This window comes from Hippopotamus amphibius, chromosome 9 (assembly GCF_030028045.1).
Source record: "Hippopotamus amphibius kiboko isolate mHipAmp2 chromosome 9, mHipAmp2.hap2, whole genome shotgun sequence".
In the NCBI taxonomy this organism is placed as follows: Eukaryota; Metazoa; Chordata; class Mammalia; order Artiodactyla; family Hippopotamidae; genus Hippopotamus; species Hippopotamus amphibius.
This window is the reverse complement of record NC_080194.1, coordinates 66,485,577-66,504,215: the sequence shown is the minus strand read 5'-3', so window position 1 is coordinate 66,504,215 and position 18,639 is coordinate 66,485,577. Positions and strand designations below refer to the sequence as shown.

Sequence of the window (18,639 nt, the reverse complement as noted above, 5' to 3'; positions counted from 1 at the left end):
GACATGTAATTCCAGATTCTTCAACATCTCCTTCCTCTGTCTTTTTCCCTTGACCATGTAGTATCGCATGCAGCTTTCTACTGCAGTTTTTTCTCTTTTGCCAAACACCTAGCCACCTGGAAAAGTTCCCACATCCACTGCCCTGCAAAGGTGGGGTGCCTTGATTCTCCGTTTCTTGCTCTCCCCCCCCCCCCCGCTCCTTTTCCTTCCTCCCCGGTCAGGGTCTCACCTCCGTGATCCTCTCCTGATCTCTCCGCAGCTGCATCTGTGACTACATTCCCTTTGCTTCCCACTTCCTTACCTTTCTTCTGCGGCTGTCTCTGTTCCCTCCTCCTGCTGCTGCTCTCTCGCGCCTTCCTTCTGCCCCCTCCCTCTGACAGATCTGCTTTCTTACCACATCCTTTTTTTCTCTTCTCTGGTTAATTTCTCCTGCTCTGTTGGGAGGGCAGCCTACGACTTATTGTGTTTACTGCCTAATGCAGTGTTTCTGGAATTGGTTGCCCATTTGAAGTCCAAACTGACTTGCTTTGAGAGCCCTATAATTATGCTAATAAAAAATAAAAAGTTTTCTCATTCCAACATTAATACAACTAAAACATTGAGTTAGCTGTTAAACACAGGCGAACCACAGGAGCTTGCTCTCAAACTGAAATAAAATTCTTTGCTCCCATTTTGAAATGCCATCTCAGGCTGTCTTGTTTATATTTAATGCTCTGTGACTTTAAGTCAAAGACAAGCCTTAAGTTAGGGTTTTTCTACATTGGGCTTCTGGGGAAGCTCCCTAGGATTTATAGGGCCATGGAGCTGCTGTAAAACTTTTTTTTTAAACCCACTTGTTCTCGTCTAATGTAGAGCCCTGCTATATATCAAGGAACTGATTGAATGTTCATGCTCCTTATTAAAATTGTCATTGCAAGCTGAATGTTCTGGGTTCCAAGTTTGCCTCACCAGCCAGTCAACAACAGCTTAACTTTGAGCTTTTGAGCATGTACGTAGTTCAAGGTATACATCACCTCCACGGTAACCTTCATTTCTTACCTATCCTTTGCCAACAATGCATTCCCTCTTAAAAGCCTGAAAACATCACTGCGTTGATATAATTCTAGTATGAACCTCAGATACAAAATACAGGTTGAAGAAGCACTTGGGGAAGAGTCACAGTGGAGACATGTGAAATGACTGATTGAAAACCATGAATAATGAGATTAGATTATGCTTGCATGCCCCCCATTTGCAGGGGATGCATCAGTTCTAAATATTGCTTCTTCTCAAAGTCAGGTATAATGAGAAAGTCAGGTCAATTAGGAAATGAGTGTGGGTTTTATTTTCTTTCTTTGATGAATAGGAGATAAAATAAATGTGCATAAAAGCATAAATCACTAAGAAAAAGTATATGTAATAGTGCAACGTGCTTTTCAGGATAATGTACTTAAAAGTGTCTGTTGTATGTATGAAGAGTGACCCCTTTGCTTTCTTTTTTGCTGGCTTCTGGGTGTCTGGTCATGTAAGTTTCCTTTCTGCAGCACTCATCCACTTTAGGATTAGTAAATGGGTGGGGTTTGCAAAGTTAAAAGCTTGTATTTGGCTTTCTGCCATCTAGAAATTCCTGCCCAATCTTGATTTTTATTAATTGCTGTGTGCAAAAATACAAAAAACAAAAAACCAGTTAACTTTCATATTTCCTTAAAGAAAGTAAATTGTTCTGCAATTACTTATATGTGTGTATATGTATATTCACATAATGTCTGTATATTCGCAAATATATCCTAGTATCAAAATATAACTAGGTTAGGATAATTCACTATTTGAGATTAGTGCTTTTATGTCCTGATAGGTGGCAAAATCCAGGGATCAGTATATTTTCAGGAATACTCAGTGGATGTGGCTCTAACTTCTTCACCAATTACTTTTGGAATTTTGTGCTTTAGTTCCTTCATTTATTAAACAAACAAGTATGCAAGAGAATCCATGATTGTCCCATTCAGAGTTATGACTGTGACTCAATCATGTGGTTAAAACACACACACACACACACACACACACACACACACACACACACACACACACACACACACAGAGTAAGATGTTTGATTCTGCAAAGAGCTATGTACCTACTCTGCCTCCCTCCATTGTAAAAGTCATTTGTTTATTTACTCATTCAGATATTCATTCAGATATTCATTCTAGAAGCACTCATTTGGGACTTACTATGTTTCAGACCCTATGCCACATCCCACCGATACCAAGATTATTTAGATACAATCTCTGTTCTTGAGGAGCTCAGGGTCTATAAGAAAATCTCCTACTTTATAGGATTTTATCTCAAAGGCCTAATTGTAGAAAGATAAAGTTTTCATGCAACGTGTATCCACAGTATTAAATGTTGATAATAATTGGTATTTCATTTTAAAGAATTGTTTTCCTTTCTTCCCTCCCTTCCTTCCTTCCTTCCCATATCAATGGGGGCAGTGTAATAAAGGAGAAAGAGCATGGGTTTTGTCAGCAGATTTAGGTTTCGAATTTTGACACTGTCCCTTACCCACTGTGTGATCCTGGGCAAGTGACCTGCTTTGAGACTCCATTTTCACATCTACAAAGTGATGATAGGAATATCTACTTCAAAAGAGTCGTAGAATCATATTGGTTGAATAAGATGATACATATAAAAATCTACTCAATGGATGGTGGCTGTTACTTTTAACATAGGAAGCTGGAAAATATACCTGCTTTGTTTAACATCCTTTTGAAGAGTAAACCAATAGAGGTAGCTTTTTTGGTCTGAACCCACTGCGGACTTTATGTACTATCATCTTTGACTGTAACCTCTACCCAAGTGTCGTAGGACCAAGACATCTGTGAGTATTCTATCGGTGCTAGAGACATATGAATCCATACTAGTCTGAACCATACAAAATGGCCAGTATTTGACATGACCTACAAAAATGGCAATTCCATACGGTTCAACCTAATACCACTACCGATACCACTAAAAGCACATTTCAGTTTTGTACTTTTTAATGTGAATGGCATGTAAAATTTTAAAATTGGGTTCTTTTGGGTTATTTCCTGGTTAAACATATTTTATAAGTAAAATTCACATCATTTGCTTTTTAGATTAAGGCAGAAATGGTAGAATTAATCTGCTTGGTTCTTTTTTTCAGAGTAGTTTTAGAAGGTATCGAATCTGAGTTTGATTTTGTGAAAATTTCAGCCTCAGGCATTGGGGGAAGGGACATTAAAATCCATATTTATTGTTGGATATTAAGGAAAAGAGCAAAGCTTTGACTATTTTAAGAGAACGACATTAAGATTGTCAACTAATGAGCTGAAACTTGTTCTGACTGTGACAGATTACTCAGCAAAGATTAGAGGAAATTAGTATAACAGAGAAAGAGAGTTTTTTTTTTTTTTTTTTTTTTTGGCTATATATGTGGGAGGGATGGAGGATTGGGAGTGTGTAGGAGAAGTGTGAGAGGATATGTGGGAGAAGAAGTATTTAAAATGTTCAAAGGAAACTAAGATGAAGATAGGAAAATGTACGCCAGAGTACAGATTTCCCAAACCAGCTACTCAGACAAGTGCTTCCAGTGTTGTCATCAGCACTAGTAGCTTTTGAACTTCCATCTGTGCTGTCTGCTGGGCTGGGAATACTCTATCTTCTTGACAGCCACAGGTAATCCTGTCACCCTGGCCTTGAGAAGCCCAATTCAAATCCTTCTTCTATGAAATTCTGCCTAGTAAGTCAAGGGAATTTACTTCCTCTATCTTCAAAACTAAAGCAAAGTACTTCTATTTCTTCTAACTCCCTCCTCCCAAGTGTTTCGTAAATGGTTTATGCTTGTGTCTAGGAGCAATGTGTGGGCTAGGAAATATATTTATACATCTGACGTGGCCTTAAGACCATCTAGTCTACATTTATTGAATGCCTATAATTTGCCAGAGGCTGTGCCATGTACTGGAATCAATAAGAATAAGATTTGGGTTTGCTATCAGAGACCACAGCCTTATGCAGTCACCTTTAACATGTAAAAATGTACTCATGCTATGAAGGACTCTACTATGTTTCTGAAATTCTTTCCTCATAGGGAATATTGGGAATCCTTTAATTCTACCATTTGAGATTCATTGCTCTAGCTTTAAACTTATGTTATTAAAATCTCAACATAGTTGTGATAACACCGCCGTTTTCCTGACATTCAACTTCAACTGCTGCATCTAATTTCTTTCAAGAAATAGGTTTTCACTGAGGGGAGACAGAAAGAACACCAGGATACTAGAATCCTAGGTACACACAGAATGTGAGGAGGGAGAGTTCGTGGGCCACAAGTGTGGGAAATGGACCAGATGTCAGCTTTCACCTGGGAGGAGCAACGTCACTGGGCTGCGATGGGATGATCACCAGAAGGCCAGTGCCTGCTGTTTGAGGCAGGCTCACAGAGCTGTGCATACTAGGACTGCTGGTGGCACTGCCAAAGGCAGGACCACCTACCGCCTCCTCTGTGTCAGGCACTATGCTGGGTGTTCTATACCCTGGCACATTTAAGGCCTGTAACAATTCTTTGAGGTAGGAGTCTGCCCTATTTTGTAGACAAGAAGATTAGTTCAGGGAGACTAAGTAATTGTCCAAAGGTCTCAGAGCTAGTTAGCAGTCAAGAAGGGTTCAACTATCTCTCTGGTTCCATTTTTCCTTCTTTTTGCTCTTTGGGATATAAAGGAATCTAGTCAAATTTAAAGGCCAAATGCTCTTCCAAGGGAAATAGTTTTGAATGAATGGCCGCTTGGGGACATTTATGACACACCTGATGAAGACACCTTAAATGTGAGAACAAATTTTATTTCCAACATTTTCAAGAGTAGAAACAAATACTCTTGATCAGATCTTTTGAGATTTAAAAAAAATCCCATCCTCTGCAGGAATGCTGTCTCCCAAGCCCTGCGGATGGTCAGCTGACCTCCTGCTGACTGACTACAGTGGAGCGAAGTGACACCCTATCATTCTGCCCACCTACTTAGCACAGTGAAGAGCTGCAGCAAATGCCTCAAAACACGAGAAAGTGGAGACTCGATGAGTCTCGATGAGTGATTTGTTCAAGATGACTTAGGTATTATGTGATAGAAACAGGATTCGAAAACAAACCTGCCAGATTCACAAACTCTTGCTTTTAGCTAGGGCCTCTTCGGGTTCTGATACATTTTCTGGGGCAACACAAGTAAGTCTACATTCATGTATTCATGTCTACAGAAAGGCCTTGCAAATGCTTTAACAACAGGATGACAACAAAGAGCCAGCATTTATTAAATCCTTCCATGTGCCAAATGTGACACTACACATGCATGCATTATTTGATTCTTTCCCCTAACAGCCCTATAAGTAGGCACAGTCATCTATTTGTTGATGAAGAAACTGAGGCAGAGAAGTCAATTGTCCAAGTTCACAATTATAAGTCCAGAGTCATAGTCCAGATCCACTTTTTTTTCCCTTTGTGTATATACTTTTATTTTTAGCTTATAGAGGTAGTTGTAACTTTGTTTATAGTATATAAATGAACATAGGTATAAGCCAATCAGAACAAAATAATTAGTATGTATTTAAAGAAAATAGGTTTTTTTCTTTTTTTTTTCTAGCTTAGAATAAGAATTTCTATAACACAATAAACACCTACATCATAGATTCTTTTGAACCAAATGGCAACTACGTATATATATAGAAGACAAGTACCAATACATTGAAGGTACCAAAAACACCTCCTTTGATGCAATCGCTTAGGATTGTAAAAAATAAGTATCATCTGACATCTGGATGCTAAATAAAAGCTGGAGGGCTAAATAAATGGGGGAGTCACTCTACCCACTTTCCTGTTTTCAACTCTTAGGGTTTCAAGTTTATTTATAGGTTTAACATATACAGTCCCATATCTACTAACTCTTCTTCAAGAACTTTAGGATGGTAGCTTTTAAAAACTTTAAAGCTTGAGCTCCTTAGGAATTTCCCAAAGTGTTTCTGCACTTTTTGTTTTCAAATGGGCCTCCCTCACTAATCATTAGAGAAATGCAAATCAAAGCCATGATGAGGTATCACCTCACACTGGTCAGAATGGCCATCATCAAAAAATCTAGAAACAATAAATGTTGGAGAGGGTGTGGAGAAAAGGGAACTCTCCTGCACTGTTGGTGGGAATGTAGGCTGGTACAGCCACTATGGAAAACAGTTTGGAGGTTCCTTAAAAAACTAAAAATAGAACTACCATATGACCCAGGAATCCCACTACTGGGCATATACCCAGAGAATACCATAATCCAAAAAGAAACATGTACCGTAATGTTTATTGCAGCACTATTTACAATAGCCAGGACATGGAAGCAACCTAAATGCCCATCAACAAATGAATGAATAAAGAAGATGTGGCATATATATACAATGGAATATTACTCAGCTATAAAAAGGAATGAAATGGAGCTATATGTAATGAGGTCGATAGACCTGGAGTCTGTCATACAGAGTGAAGTAAGCCAGAAAGAGAAAAACAAATATTGTATGCTAACTCATATATATGGAATATAAAATAAATAAATAAATAAATAAATAAATAAATAAATGGTACTGATGAACCCAGTGACAGGACAAGAATAAAGATGCAGATGCAGAGAATGGACTGGAGGACACGGGGCTGGGGGGAGGGGCGGGGGCTGAAGGGGTAGCTGGGACAAAGTGAGAGAGTAGCATAGACGTATACATACTACCAAGTGTAAAACAGATAGCTAGTGGGAAGTTGCTGTACAACAAAGGGAGATTGACTCTATGATGGGTGATGCCTTAGAGGGCCAGGACAGGGAGGGTGGCGGGGAGTCGCGGGAGGCAGGGGATGTGAGGATATGTGTATGGGTACAGCTGATTCACTTTGGTGTACCTCATAAGATGGTACAAGAGTGTAGAGCAATTATATTCCAATAAAGAGCTTAAAAAAAAAATGGGCCTCCCTGTCAGGGTTCAGCTTTACCTGTAATACTATTCTCTCCCATGGTACAAGGAACACTGAGGAATACTTCTTCATTTATTCCATAGAGGTCCATAATTGGTAGAAACTGGATGCATTTTTTTAAGTATCTTCAAAATACTTTGTGTTAAATCAGCTATAGATAGGCCAATGGCCCAAGAAGTATTGAATAGTTAACCCTGTAATAACATGAGTGAGGGAGGAGTTTGGGGCTCTAGCACTCTGTGAAGTTGAAAATCCACCTATAACCAATAGTTCGGCCCTCCATATACGTGCTTTCTCTGCATCCATAGTTTTGCATCCAGGAACTCAACAAATCATGCGTAGATAGTGTAGTACCGTAGTATTTACCATAGAAAAAAGTCCGCATATAAGTAGACCTGCAAGGTTCAAACCCGTGTTATTCAAGGGTCAACTGTACTGCCTTTCATTTCAATAATCTCATAGGCACTGGCCATCACTTCTTTGTAGCTATTTTCCCACTGTTCATGATCTTTATTAGTTCCTATGTCTGATTTCATATCCTTCAGAGGGTCGTGAGCAATGTTAACCCCGCTCCACACAGGAACATGTGAGTCTCCATGCTCTCCAAGGATCCACCCATGACAGCTTTCAGAGTTGATACCAAGCTTCTGCCCACTCAAGGAAGGGAAATGGGCAGTGTCCAGATGACAGCCACTTCCAGTAATGTAGTTTTTTAGAAATTCATTCAAGTTCCAGGCTACATAAGATAACCACTGGATTAGAAACAGTTTGCCATGGGGACTGTATTGGGTAATATGGCAAATCATTAAAGACAGTCACATTCCAATGGATTAAATTAAGGTGCATTTCTCCTTTTTCCTGGTGTGCATCTGCTGTGATAATCACTAAGTTGGAGTTTGCAGTGACAAGATAATCTTTGCTGGAAACAATATTTGGCATCTTCATAAAAGGACTGCCAAGTTCAAGATCTAGTGTCTCACCATTCAATTTGCCTTCATCAACATCCACAAAGGCAAGTTCATCACTCAAGCCTTCTAACAAGTGGTGATAGCACAGGTCATACCAACAGATCCACTTCCTATAATGAGGGCCTTATTGTGAAGAACGACCTTCTTGGAAGTGAAATTCATCATAAATTCATGGGTGATGGGTGAAGAGCAGAGTGATGACTGCTGCCTTCAGGGGACACTAGGCCATCTCCAGGTGAAGGAAACCTTCCTGCCTTGCCCGCTCTCCAGCTGGCTCTTAGGGCTCCCTGGGTCCAGCTCGCATTCATGGAAGAGGTGAAGGAAGAGATTGGGGGCCAGGTCGTTGAGTGGGAAGGGAGGAAGCCTGTGAAAGGTTAATATCCCTCTCATCTTGTTACTGGGCACAGCCATGCCCACTGTGCAGGGGCCTCGCCAGGGCTTTCCCCGGGCCTCCAGAAAGGACTTCTCCCACGTGCTCAGACTAAGGCAGTCAAGGGGCTTCTTCTCTAGCAAGTGAATCCTGGAGTGACCCTTTTACTGAATACAAACCCGTGTTGGCTTCCATGTTTGACATGCATAATAAACCAAACCAGGTCCCTGGAATTATTTATTTTCTATTTTTACTGTGGATGCCCAGTCACACCCACTCCTTCTGACTCCAGAGCCAACAAGCTTAAGCATCACTATAGCTAACCCCCTCTCCCTTGATCTCACCCTCTTCAGGACACCCCAGTTTCTCTTTCACCATCTAGTATATCTTGCCTCTTGATCCCTTTATAAAAATGTAGCAACTAGAATAGAACATATAACCTTAGGCATGGTTTAACCAGCAGGAAGGCCAGAAGCTTGTCCCCTTTCGAGTTTCCAGCACCATATTTCTGTAAATAGGTTCTAGGTACATATTTTATCATCATCATGAAAGGGCTACCTTGTGGTCACCTAAAACCACAAGATCTTCTGCTAAGGAGCTGCTGCCGTATGTCTCCATTCTAAACTGGTGCAATTAATTCTGGGAACTGTATTCTCCCAGACTGTCTGCCTTAGCAAGGAGTTTTGTATGAGTGGTAAATGTAAGTGGTCAACAGGTATTTAGGGTTTGTGCCAGTAGTTTGGTTTCTTACGGCTACTTACTAGATTATATACCTCTTGTGCCTAAGTTTTTTGTTTTTGTTTTTCCCATTGGAAAATGGGAAAAGAATATATTCCCTGCTAATGTTGTGGGAGGTTCAAATGAGACAATGCACAAAATATAAGGTGATGTTATTATCACAGGCAATCTAGGTTTTAATACTACACCAGAAAAGTAATTATACCTGCTGAACCCATAATCACAGAAACTATAGCCTACAGGTCCTTTAACTACCCCAAACATAAGATCATCTACCCAGATTTTAACCAGGAAAACATATTTACTTTTCTTGTTTCCATTAAGAGATGTTCCAAGTTGGCTTTCATTGCCCTCTAGCGGTTGTTGTGTGGAAGACATAACTCTAATTTTCACATTTTTAAGATGTAAGGCAGTCTTAAAACATTCTTCAAATACTGTTAGGGAACCCACATTCCTGTCAGTTGTAATCCTTGAAGGGTCAACCTATAGGGACAGTTTCTAACATCATGCCCAGCACAATATAGATATACAGTGTCATGTAGTATTTTACTAGGTCTTCATTCAGAATCTACTGACTTAAAATAATTAACTTTATTTATTTACTCATTAAGTATGTATAGGATATCTATTACGTGTCAGGCAAACAAGATAGACGTTGTCCTGGTTTACAATCTAGTGAGGAAAATGGAGTACTAAATACGTCGTTGCAAAATAGCGTGGTAAATGTTGTGACAGGGAAAGTACTGGGTATATGAGTCCACTAAGAGGGGTACCTAACCTGGGGACACCTCTGTGTGTGTTGAGAGGGTGGGTGGGATTCATGAAAGAGGGTGTTTAGAGAGTATAACAAGTGACCTGAGATCTAAAGGATGAAGAGAAGAGACTTATTCAGGAGAAGGGGGTGGGGAGGGGAGAGTGTTTGAAGGATTAAATGTAGGTAGATAATGGGAAGAAGGGAGCTTTAGAGATGAAGCCAGACAAGCTAAAAAAAAAAAAAGCTGTATTGGGGAATTTTGACTTTATTCTGATGATTAAATTATAACTAATAGACTGAAAAATTACGAATGCATGGCTTCAAGTTTTATTTTAGTTTTTAAAAACTTTTATTATTTAAAGGAAATCTTTAGTTATTAGTCATAAATTAATTGTTTGGAGCCTTCAGTGCCTCTTTTTATCATCCAAACTTCTAACACACATGTTCCTAGAATATTGGAGCTGGAAGGGACTTCAGACATCGTGAGTTTCCATCCTTTCACTTTGCAGAGCTTTGAGGGAGTGGGTGGTCAGGAATTGGTCAGGTTGTGTCGTGTGGCTGCCTCTGGGAACTGTTTGCTTTTCCCACCATAGTCTGGGGCTGAACTTCCTCATCCCAGGTCAGAGGCCTGACAAGTCTCCTTGTTGACTCGGATTGTTCAGAATTCTTGAGTACCCCTAGTTTTTCACTTCTGCATTGGACTTCGTGGCCTAATGAAAAGATGGTTTACCTTCTACTTGCAGGGAGGAACTGGGAGGTCTTCTCATTTCTGAGGAGAACATCAATCCTCCCAGATCACTGGGTCAGGTTTAGCCTCTTCTCTGGAACTCCCTTGTCTCTCTGTGCTTTTCTTATGGCATAATTCTGTGTGGAGCTACTCACTTCTTCTAGACTACATGCATCTTGAGGACATGCCACCTGGCTTAGTCATCACTACATCCTGCACAGCAAGGGAATTCAGGCCCTGAAAGCCTCTATCAAGTTTGTTGTAGGCAGGGAAGGGTGGATAAATGAACAGAGTGGGATATCTTATTTCCTAACAGAAGGTTTAAGCAGATGTCGGTAAGGGAATGAAAAATATATCACCTGAATAGCTTATCAGATTTTTTTCTCAGGGTAAAAAATGACTTTAGAAAATATAATGATGAGGTGAAAGGAGAGTCTCTTACAAGCAAGTAAAAATGATAGCTGTATTTTTAATGAGAAATGACCATGAATTGGAAGGTAATAAGAGATTAGAGAGGTCAGGAAGGGGGGAGAAAGAGAAATCTGGACAGCATGGGAGAATGCCCAAAGGACTTTAAAACCAGAGATATCTGCTGCCTGTTTTAAAACGCTTCGTGTTTCATGTGAACTCACGGCCATCTTTTTGAACTTGAAATACTGTCCACTACACAAAGGAGATGCTAGCACACACTCACTGCCATTTACGCTTGATACAGGAAGTGTGCTTTTCTGCGGTGTTTGCAATTCTGGGACAACTAACTCATATCCATATATACTAAAAGTGGAGGCAGATTAAAAAAACGAAAGAAAAATGTAGTTTCCACTCTCCTGAATTCTATCTCAAATCTGTGAGTAGAATAATAAAATTACACGAAAGCAATGTGACCAGTTGAGCACAGTTTCTGTTGCACACAGAACACGAGAGATACAGGCAATAAATGTTTTTGTAGTTTGGATCACAGCATCATTTTCAGCATGGTCCATCAGGAACGTTTCCCTCCAGGGTAGATTTTGAACAGAGAGAAATAACAAGCAATTAAATTATATGGAAGATTAACTATTGGCCCTTCACTGACCCCTCTTTTTCTTCAAGCAAGAGTATCATCGATCAGTCTAATGTTCAGGAAGGAGCAACATTTTTCATTTTGAGCTTTTCTCAAGCAGTCTTGGCTCTTAAGGCATCTGGCTGATTCTTAGTATTTTTTACTTTAAAAAAATGGGACTCAATATAAGAAAAGAGAAAAAATAAGGCAATAGAGCCACAAATTTTTCTTTCAGATTTTAATTTACTTCTTACTCTCTGAATTATATTTTAAAAGCCTAGGGACTTCCTTGGTGGCACAGTGGATAAGACTCCACGCTCCCAATGCAGGGGGCCTGGGTTTGATTCCTGGTCACAGAACTAGATCCCACATGCATGCCGCAACTAAGAGTTCCCATGCCACAAGTAAGGAGCTGGTGAGCCGCAACTAATTAGCCTCACTGCCGCAACAAAGACCTGATGCAACCAAATAAAGAAATATTAAAAAAAAAAAAAAAAAGCCTAGCATTAGGATGACAACTAGTTTTAATCCAAATACATTCAACAGTATGAAAATGCAGCAAACAGGCCAGACACCACTGTATACTACGCAAAATCTATTACTGCCATCTTGTGGATTCTCAGGGAATAACCGCCGTTGCAAGGCTCTATTGTATCTTGGAGTAGTAAGTTCGTATGCCACAGTATATGAGAACAACTGGAAGAATGTAAAAGGAAAGAGCAGTGAAATATCCATGTTTCCATTTAATTTTATCACTTTGGAGGCACTGTTTAACTTCTTTTGCTTTCAGAGTGATTTGTCTTGTCTTTTGAGGCTCTCAGGATAAGAGAGTGGATGCTTCCAATGAGAAGAATCCCTGGAGGTCATTTCTCTAAGAGTAGATACTTCTGTGAGCCTGAGGACTGAAGAAGGGGGTATTTTCTCCTTTTACTGGTTTGCTGATGTGCAAGTGGGTCCTGACATTCCAAAACACAGCAAATATACAGTATAGAAAGAGCTTCTTCCAGAAAAAAAAAAATGCTACTCTTGGGATACCATCCACTGATCCACACTTCAGTCATTCTCTTGTAAGATTTGCACCTTGGTTTTTTCTCTCCCTCAAACAACACTGCAGCTGGAAAACTGAGGCAATATGTTGGATCATGGATAGCATAGGCTACTTAAAAAAAATCATCTGAGCATTTCAGGGAAATTTTTGGCATAAACTTTTAAAGGCATTCCCCTTCCCTTAGGGAAGACTTCTTTAAGTTCTTTCATTTGCTAACTTATTCACCACTCACAAACACCTCTGAGTGCCTAGCACGGGGTTCGACCCTAGGGTGCAGTTATAATCAGAACACACCTCTCTCCACAAGGAACTCACAATCTGTTGTGGAAAATATTCGTGAAAACAATCCAAGACCAAAAGGAGAACACAGGATGTCATTGAAGAATGGTGAAGACACGAGGGTTGGGAGGAAGGGGGAAGCCTGCTCTCTCTGTATCTGAGTTCTGCTTGAGGGCCTTCTGTAGCCTCTTTCATTCAGTTTCCTCCATACTCAATAAATTTCTCCCTCCTCTGAACTCTTGAAGCTCTTAATTGGAATAGCTAGGTCACCTGGTGATCATCTCAGGCACCTTGCCCAGTTAGTTTTCATCAAACCAGTCTCTATCCTCACTTCTCTACTTGCTACTTGATCTTTTTTTTTTTAAGAGAACTTTATTTTATTTATTATTTTTTTGGCTGCGTTGGATCTTTGCTGCTGCGCGCGGGCTCTTTCTCTTGCTGTGACTGGGGGCTACTCTTTGTTACGGTACATGAGCTTCTCATTGTGGTGGCTTCTCTTATTGCAGAACACGGGCTCTAGGAGCATGGGCTTCAATAGTTGTGGCAAACGGGCTCAGTAGTTGTGGCATGCAGGCTCTAGAGCGCAGGCTCAGTAGTTGTGGGGCATGGGCTTAGTTGCTCTGCAGCATGTGGGATCTTCCCAGGCCAGGGCTCGAACCCATGTCCCCTGCATTGGCAGGCAGATTCTTAACCACTGTGCCACCAGGGGAGTCCTGGCAATTTGATTTTAATAATTAAAATGTCATTTATAAATGATATCAGACCATGGCTTCAAATATAATCCTCATTCCTTACTTTCTGTTGTATATACATACATACATATATAAATTAAAAACATGTTCTAAGCATCTAGTATATGCTAGGAATTTCATTTTAGCAATTCTCAGCATTCAGTTTTTAGACATAATTTCAGAGCATAAACACTCCCTCTTCCTCCTCCTCCAAAATGGGAATTTCCATGGGGATAATGTGAGACAGGATTTTCTGCAGGGAAGCAATTTTTATCACTCGGAGCTGTTGTAGCATGTCTGGTTTTATTCCTTTCTCCAGCCTAAGAACCTCTTCATTTCCCCTGTATACTATCCAAGTTCCTTATGCCCCTTAATATGCCCCAAATATCTTATTTAAGGATTTGTCTTCATCCTCCTTGCTCTGATCTCCCCGGAGGGCAAAGATCCCGCTATTTAACTCTTTATTCCTAAAGCCTGGCATGTCAGGATCTTTATATGGGTCTCAGAGGGGTCCTATTCCCGCTCTGCACGTGCCTCTCCTTTCCTTTCCAGCACCCTGCGTGAGTCAGGTGGGTCCCCTGACCTACACACTAGCTAGGGAAGTTCATACCTCATTACCTGCGATTTCTTCTGCTTTAAGTCCTGCGGTTTCTCAGAACCTGGGCAGAAGTTAAGAAGCAGAGCACGGGCCAAAGCCTCCCCTGGGAATTTGGGGCGGTAGAAAGAGAGACGCAGCTCACGCCCGGACAGAGTGCTGCTGCTGGGGTGCTCACTGACTCCTTTCATCTGTCAGTCATCGAGGATGGTCATTGTACGTGGTGAAGCGAATGGTGGCGGTTGTGGGAGTGGTGCTCTCGATGATGGTAAAGAAGATGAGCTGGTACTTGATAGCAAGGAACTTATCATGATTGATTTTAAATAACAAAATAGCCGGGTGAGAAGACTAAAACAATGATTGTTCCGTTCTATCATGTCGGCCATGCATTATAACCATGTTCACGTGCCAGGCCCTGTTCATGCTCTGGGAACACAGCAATAAGTAAAATGGATCAATAGGAGATATTTAATAAATCCGTGCATTAAAAACTATGAATTGAAGTCATGTACATGAAGTATTTTCCACCTCTTCCTCCCCTCCCTCTTTCTCTAAATAAATAAATAAATAAATAAATAAATGTGAATTGATAAATAAAACACCAGGACTTCCTAGGTGGCGCAGCGATTAAGAATCTGCCTGCCAATGCAGGGGACACAGGTTCGATCCCTGCTCCAGGAAGATCCCACATGCCGCGGAGCACCTAAGACCGTGAGCCACAGCTATTGAGCCCATGTGCCGCGACTATTGAAGCCCACGCTCCTAGAACCCGTGTTCCACAACAAGAGAAGCCACCACAACGAGGAGCCCACGCACCACAATGAAGAGTAGCCCCCGCTCGCCGCAACTACAGAAAGCCTGTGTGCAGCAACGAAGACCCAACACAGCCAATAAAAAATAAATTTATAAAAAGCAAAAAACCCCCACCAATTTTCCCCTCTCTACTACGTCATTTCTGCCAACATATAAACATTGTTATAAAAACAAACAAACTCTACCCTCTAGTGACCATCCTAGTTCATTCCCCTTTCTAGCAAAACTCAGAGGAGATGTCTGTACTCATTGTCATTAATTTCTCTCCTTTCATAATTTTAGAAGTCCGCTTCTCACAGATTTTCATCCCATTACATTATACAAACTGCTTTTTCATTTGATCAATAAATTCCATGTTATTAAATTCAGCAGTTAATGTTCAGTTCCCATCTTATGGGACTTAACAACAACATTTAAAGCAACTGATGCCACTCTCAGGAAATACTTTCTCTTCTTAGCTCCCTGGGTCCTACTTGATTTCCTCCTACCTTACCAGTTGCTCCGCTTAGTTCCCTTTTCTGGTTCTTCCTCTTCTCCCTGAGGAGGATCTTGGCGCACTCCAGTGCTCAGTCTGTCTCTACCTCTGTTACCTGCTCCACCTGTAGGAGTATCTTTGTCTCAACTAATGGTATCTCTGCCTATCTGATTTTCAGGTATAAAACCTTGGAATCATCCTTCACATCTTCCTTTCTCTCTCACCCCACATCCAATCTTTTAGAAAATCTGTTAACTGTCCCTTCTAAACATATCCAGAATCATTCCTCACTTCCTCCACTTGTACCACAGGTGTCCCATTCTTCACAGTCTTTAATGTAGAGAATATGAAGATTAGGTAGATTCCCAGCTTGCCTCCTGCTTCCATCTTTGTCCCTTGATAGTCTCTTGTCAACACAGAGGCCAGAGTGATCCTCTTACAATGTAAGTGAAATTACATCATGTCACTCTGCTTCTAATCCTCCCTTGGCTCTTCCTTCTCTCAGAAGAAAGCAAAGCTCTTACAGAGGCCTATGAGGCTGTGCTCTCTGTGACCCACCCATTACTTCTCTGTCCTCTGTCCTCTCTCCCACTTCCCTGCTCTCCCTCCAGTCCCATCAGAGCGGCTTCCTCAAATACACAAAGCGTGCACCTGACTCAGAGCTCTTCTGTCTGGAACTACCACAGACATCTGCATGGCCCACTTTCCTCTCCTTTACTCTTTGCTAAAATGTCATCTTCTCAGTGAGGTCTACCCTGACCACCTTATTTAAATGTTCAGTTCCTCTCCTGGCATCTCAAATTCCCCTTACATTACTCTATTGTTTTTTTCATCACACCATCACCTCCTAATAAATTATATAATTTCATTATCCATTACTTGAAATAATATATTGTTTGTATTTCCCACTAGAATATAAGCATCATGAAGCAGCAATTCTATTTCTTTCTTTCTTTTTTTTTTTTTGTGTGCTTATATTCCTAGTGCCTTGTATACAATGGTTGCTGTTAAAACTGATGTCACATGAATGAATAAATGAATGTTAGTACTCATTAGGCACTGTGCTAATGGGTTAAATATATTATTTAATGCTCACAAAAAGGCTGATAGGTGTTATCATCCCCATTTTACAAAAAAGGAAATTAGTGTCCTATGAGAGATTAACCTAATCAAGTTCACCAAGCTGGAAAGTAGTGGATTTGAGATTTGAATTCAAGCCTTGTCTGATTTTCAAGGTCATCCTTTCTCAGCTCCATCTTGTTGTCTTTCCATACTTAGTTACCACACAACCCAGCAAATGGCTGTACATCAATAAATATGTGCCTCGTTCTCATTTTTATGTGTTTAATTTGATTTTTTTTTTGAGAACTTTATTATTTTTTGTCTTTGTTGCTGTGTGCGGACTTTCTCTAGTTGCAGTGAGTGGGGGCTACTCTTTGTTGTGGTGTGCGGGCTTGTCGTTGCAGTGGCTTCTCTTGTTGTGGAGCATGGGCTTTAGGCACGTGGGCTTCAGTAGTTGCGGCACGCAGGCTCAGTAGTTGCGGTTCGTGGGGTCAGTAGTTGTGGTGCATGGGCTTAGTTACTCTGTGCTATGTGGAATCTTCCCAGACCAGGGCTCGAACCTGTATCGCCTGCATTGACAGGCAGATTCTTAACCACTGCACCACCAAGGAAGTCCATTTAGTTTGATTTTAATGGTACACCATTCTCCCATCTACAGCTTGCCACTTCCGAGCCATGGTTATCTGTTTATGTACTACACATAGCTGGTCACACCCCAAAACAATGAGAAGGAAAGGCTTTTTGTGTTCTTCCCTGTCCAACCCCCTCCCAAACACCCACTGGAAGAGCTCACCCCTAGCCTCTGTGTCTTGCCTACATTGTTCCTTCCAGCTGGAATGTTTGCCTTCCTTAGTTCTTGGCACAGATGTTCTTGAACAGCAGAGGGTTTTAGGCACTGGGGCCACAGTTCCTGCCCTGAAAAAGTTCTTGGGCTTTGTTTGGAAGAAATAGACACGAGAAAAAATAATTCACCTACTCTGTGTTCAGGACTTCATTAGAGGAAGAACCACAGTACAGTGGGGCACCAACACCTTTAGGACCTATGCCTGTTTATGGTAGAGGAAGGAGAGGGAAAGCTTTGAAAGGAGGAGCTCACCCAGGAAATCCTGTCCCTGAATCCCCTCCCATCTGCCTAACCACAGGCCCCTCTGCCGCAGTCCTCCAAGAGCATCCTCTTTGTGGAACTGATTCTGCACTTCTTTCAGAATGGACCACATGAATTATTACACAATCGCTCTCTAAAGCTGTGCAGTAGGGATGCGTGCCTGTGTGTGCGTGTGCGCGCACGCAGGTGTGTATTCATGCTCGTGTGTTCCACACACTGCTAGGCCCATTGAAGGTCATTCGTAAGTGCATCTTAACAGGCAGAAAGGTAAATAGAACTCTCTCCCTTCTGCCTTTAGAGCCTTCCAACATAGAAAATTATGATGGGGAGACGATATTAGGTAGAGCACGTTGGGGTAGGGAGAATGCGGCTTGGGAAACCCTCAGCATAACTATAGCCAGGATTGCTTATAATTGAGAATAGATACTTATTCTCTTCAAATGACTAATTCCTACTTGTCTTCAAAATACAACCCACTATTAATTTTCCTGGTAATCTTTCCTGGATTATCCCAAAAGACTAATTCAGCAGGCCTCTTGTGGTCAATCCTGGAGAAATGATTTCGAATTTAGTGTGAGAAGGGAGAAGGGGTAAGAGAGATTTATTGTGTACCTCCTAGGTGGAAGATACTTCACACGGTCTGATTTCCATTATCCTATAGGGCAGAATTCCGAGACTCAGAAAGTTTGAATAGCTTGATCAAGGCCACACAGGTAGTGAAAGGTGAAGCTAGGACTGGACCCTAGGTCTGCCTGACTTCTAAGTTAGTATTTTTTTCACCTTCCACACCAACCTCACAAGTTCTACCAACTCTCATCATGCTATTTCCCTGTGTGATACTGTGATTTATTATAAGAAATATATGTTTGGTCTTTGTTCCTGTTTTTGGCACAGGGCTCCTAAAACTCTTGGAATTTTCCAAAGTGACCAGAGAGAGAAAGGTGTCTTTTGT

General features: G+C 41.1%; 1 protein-coding gene and 1 pseudogene across 4 annotated transcripts in view; both read right to left on the bottom strand.

Annotated features, from left to right (window-relative positions):
• The window catches only part of DLG2 (discs large MAGUK scaffold protein 2), a 1,973,535-nt gene that overhangs the window by 326,289 nt on the left and 1,628,607 nt on the right, over positions 1-18,639 (bottom strand). The gene's annotated exons all lie outside the window — the stretch shown is intronic.
• Positions 4,355-8,110, bottom strand: LOC130860153 (L-lactate dehydrogenase A-like 6A; annotated as a pseudogene).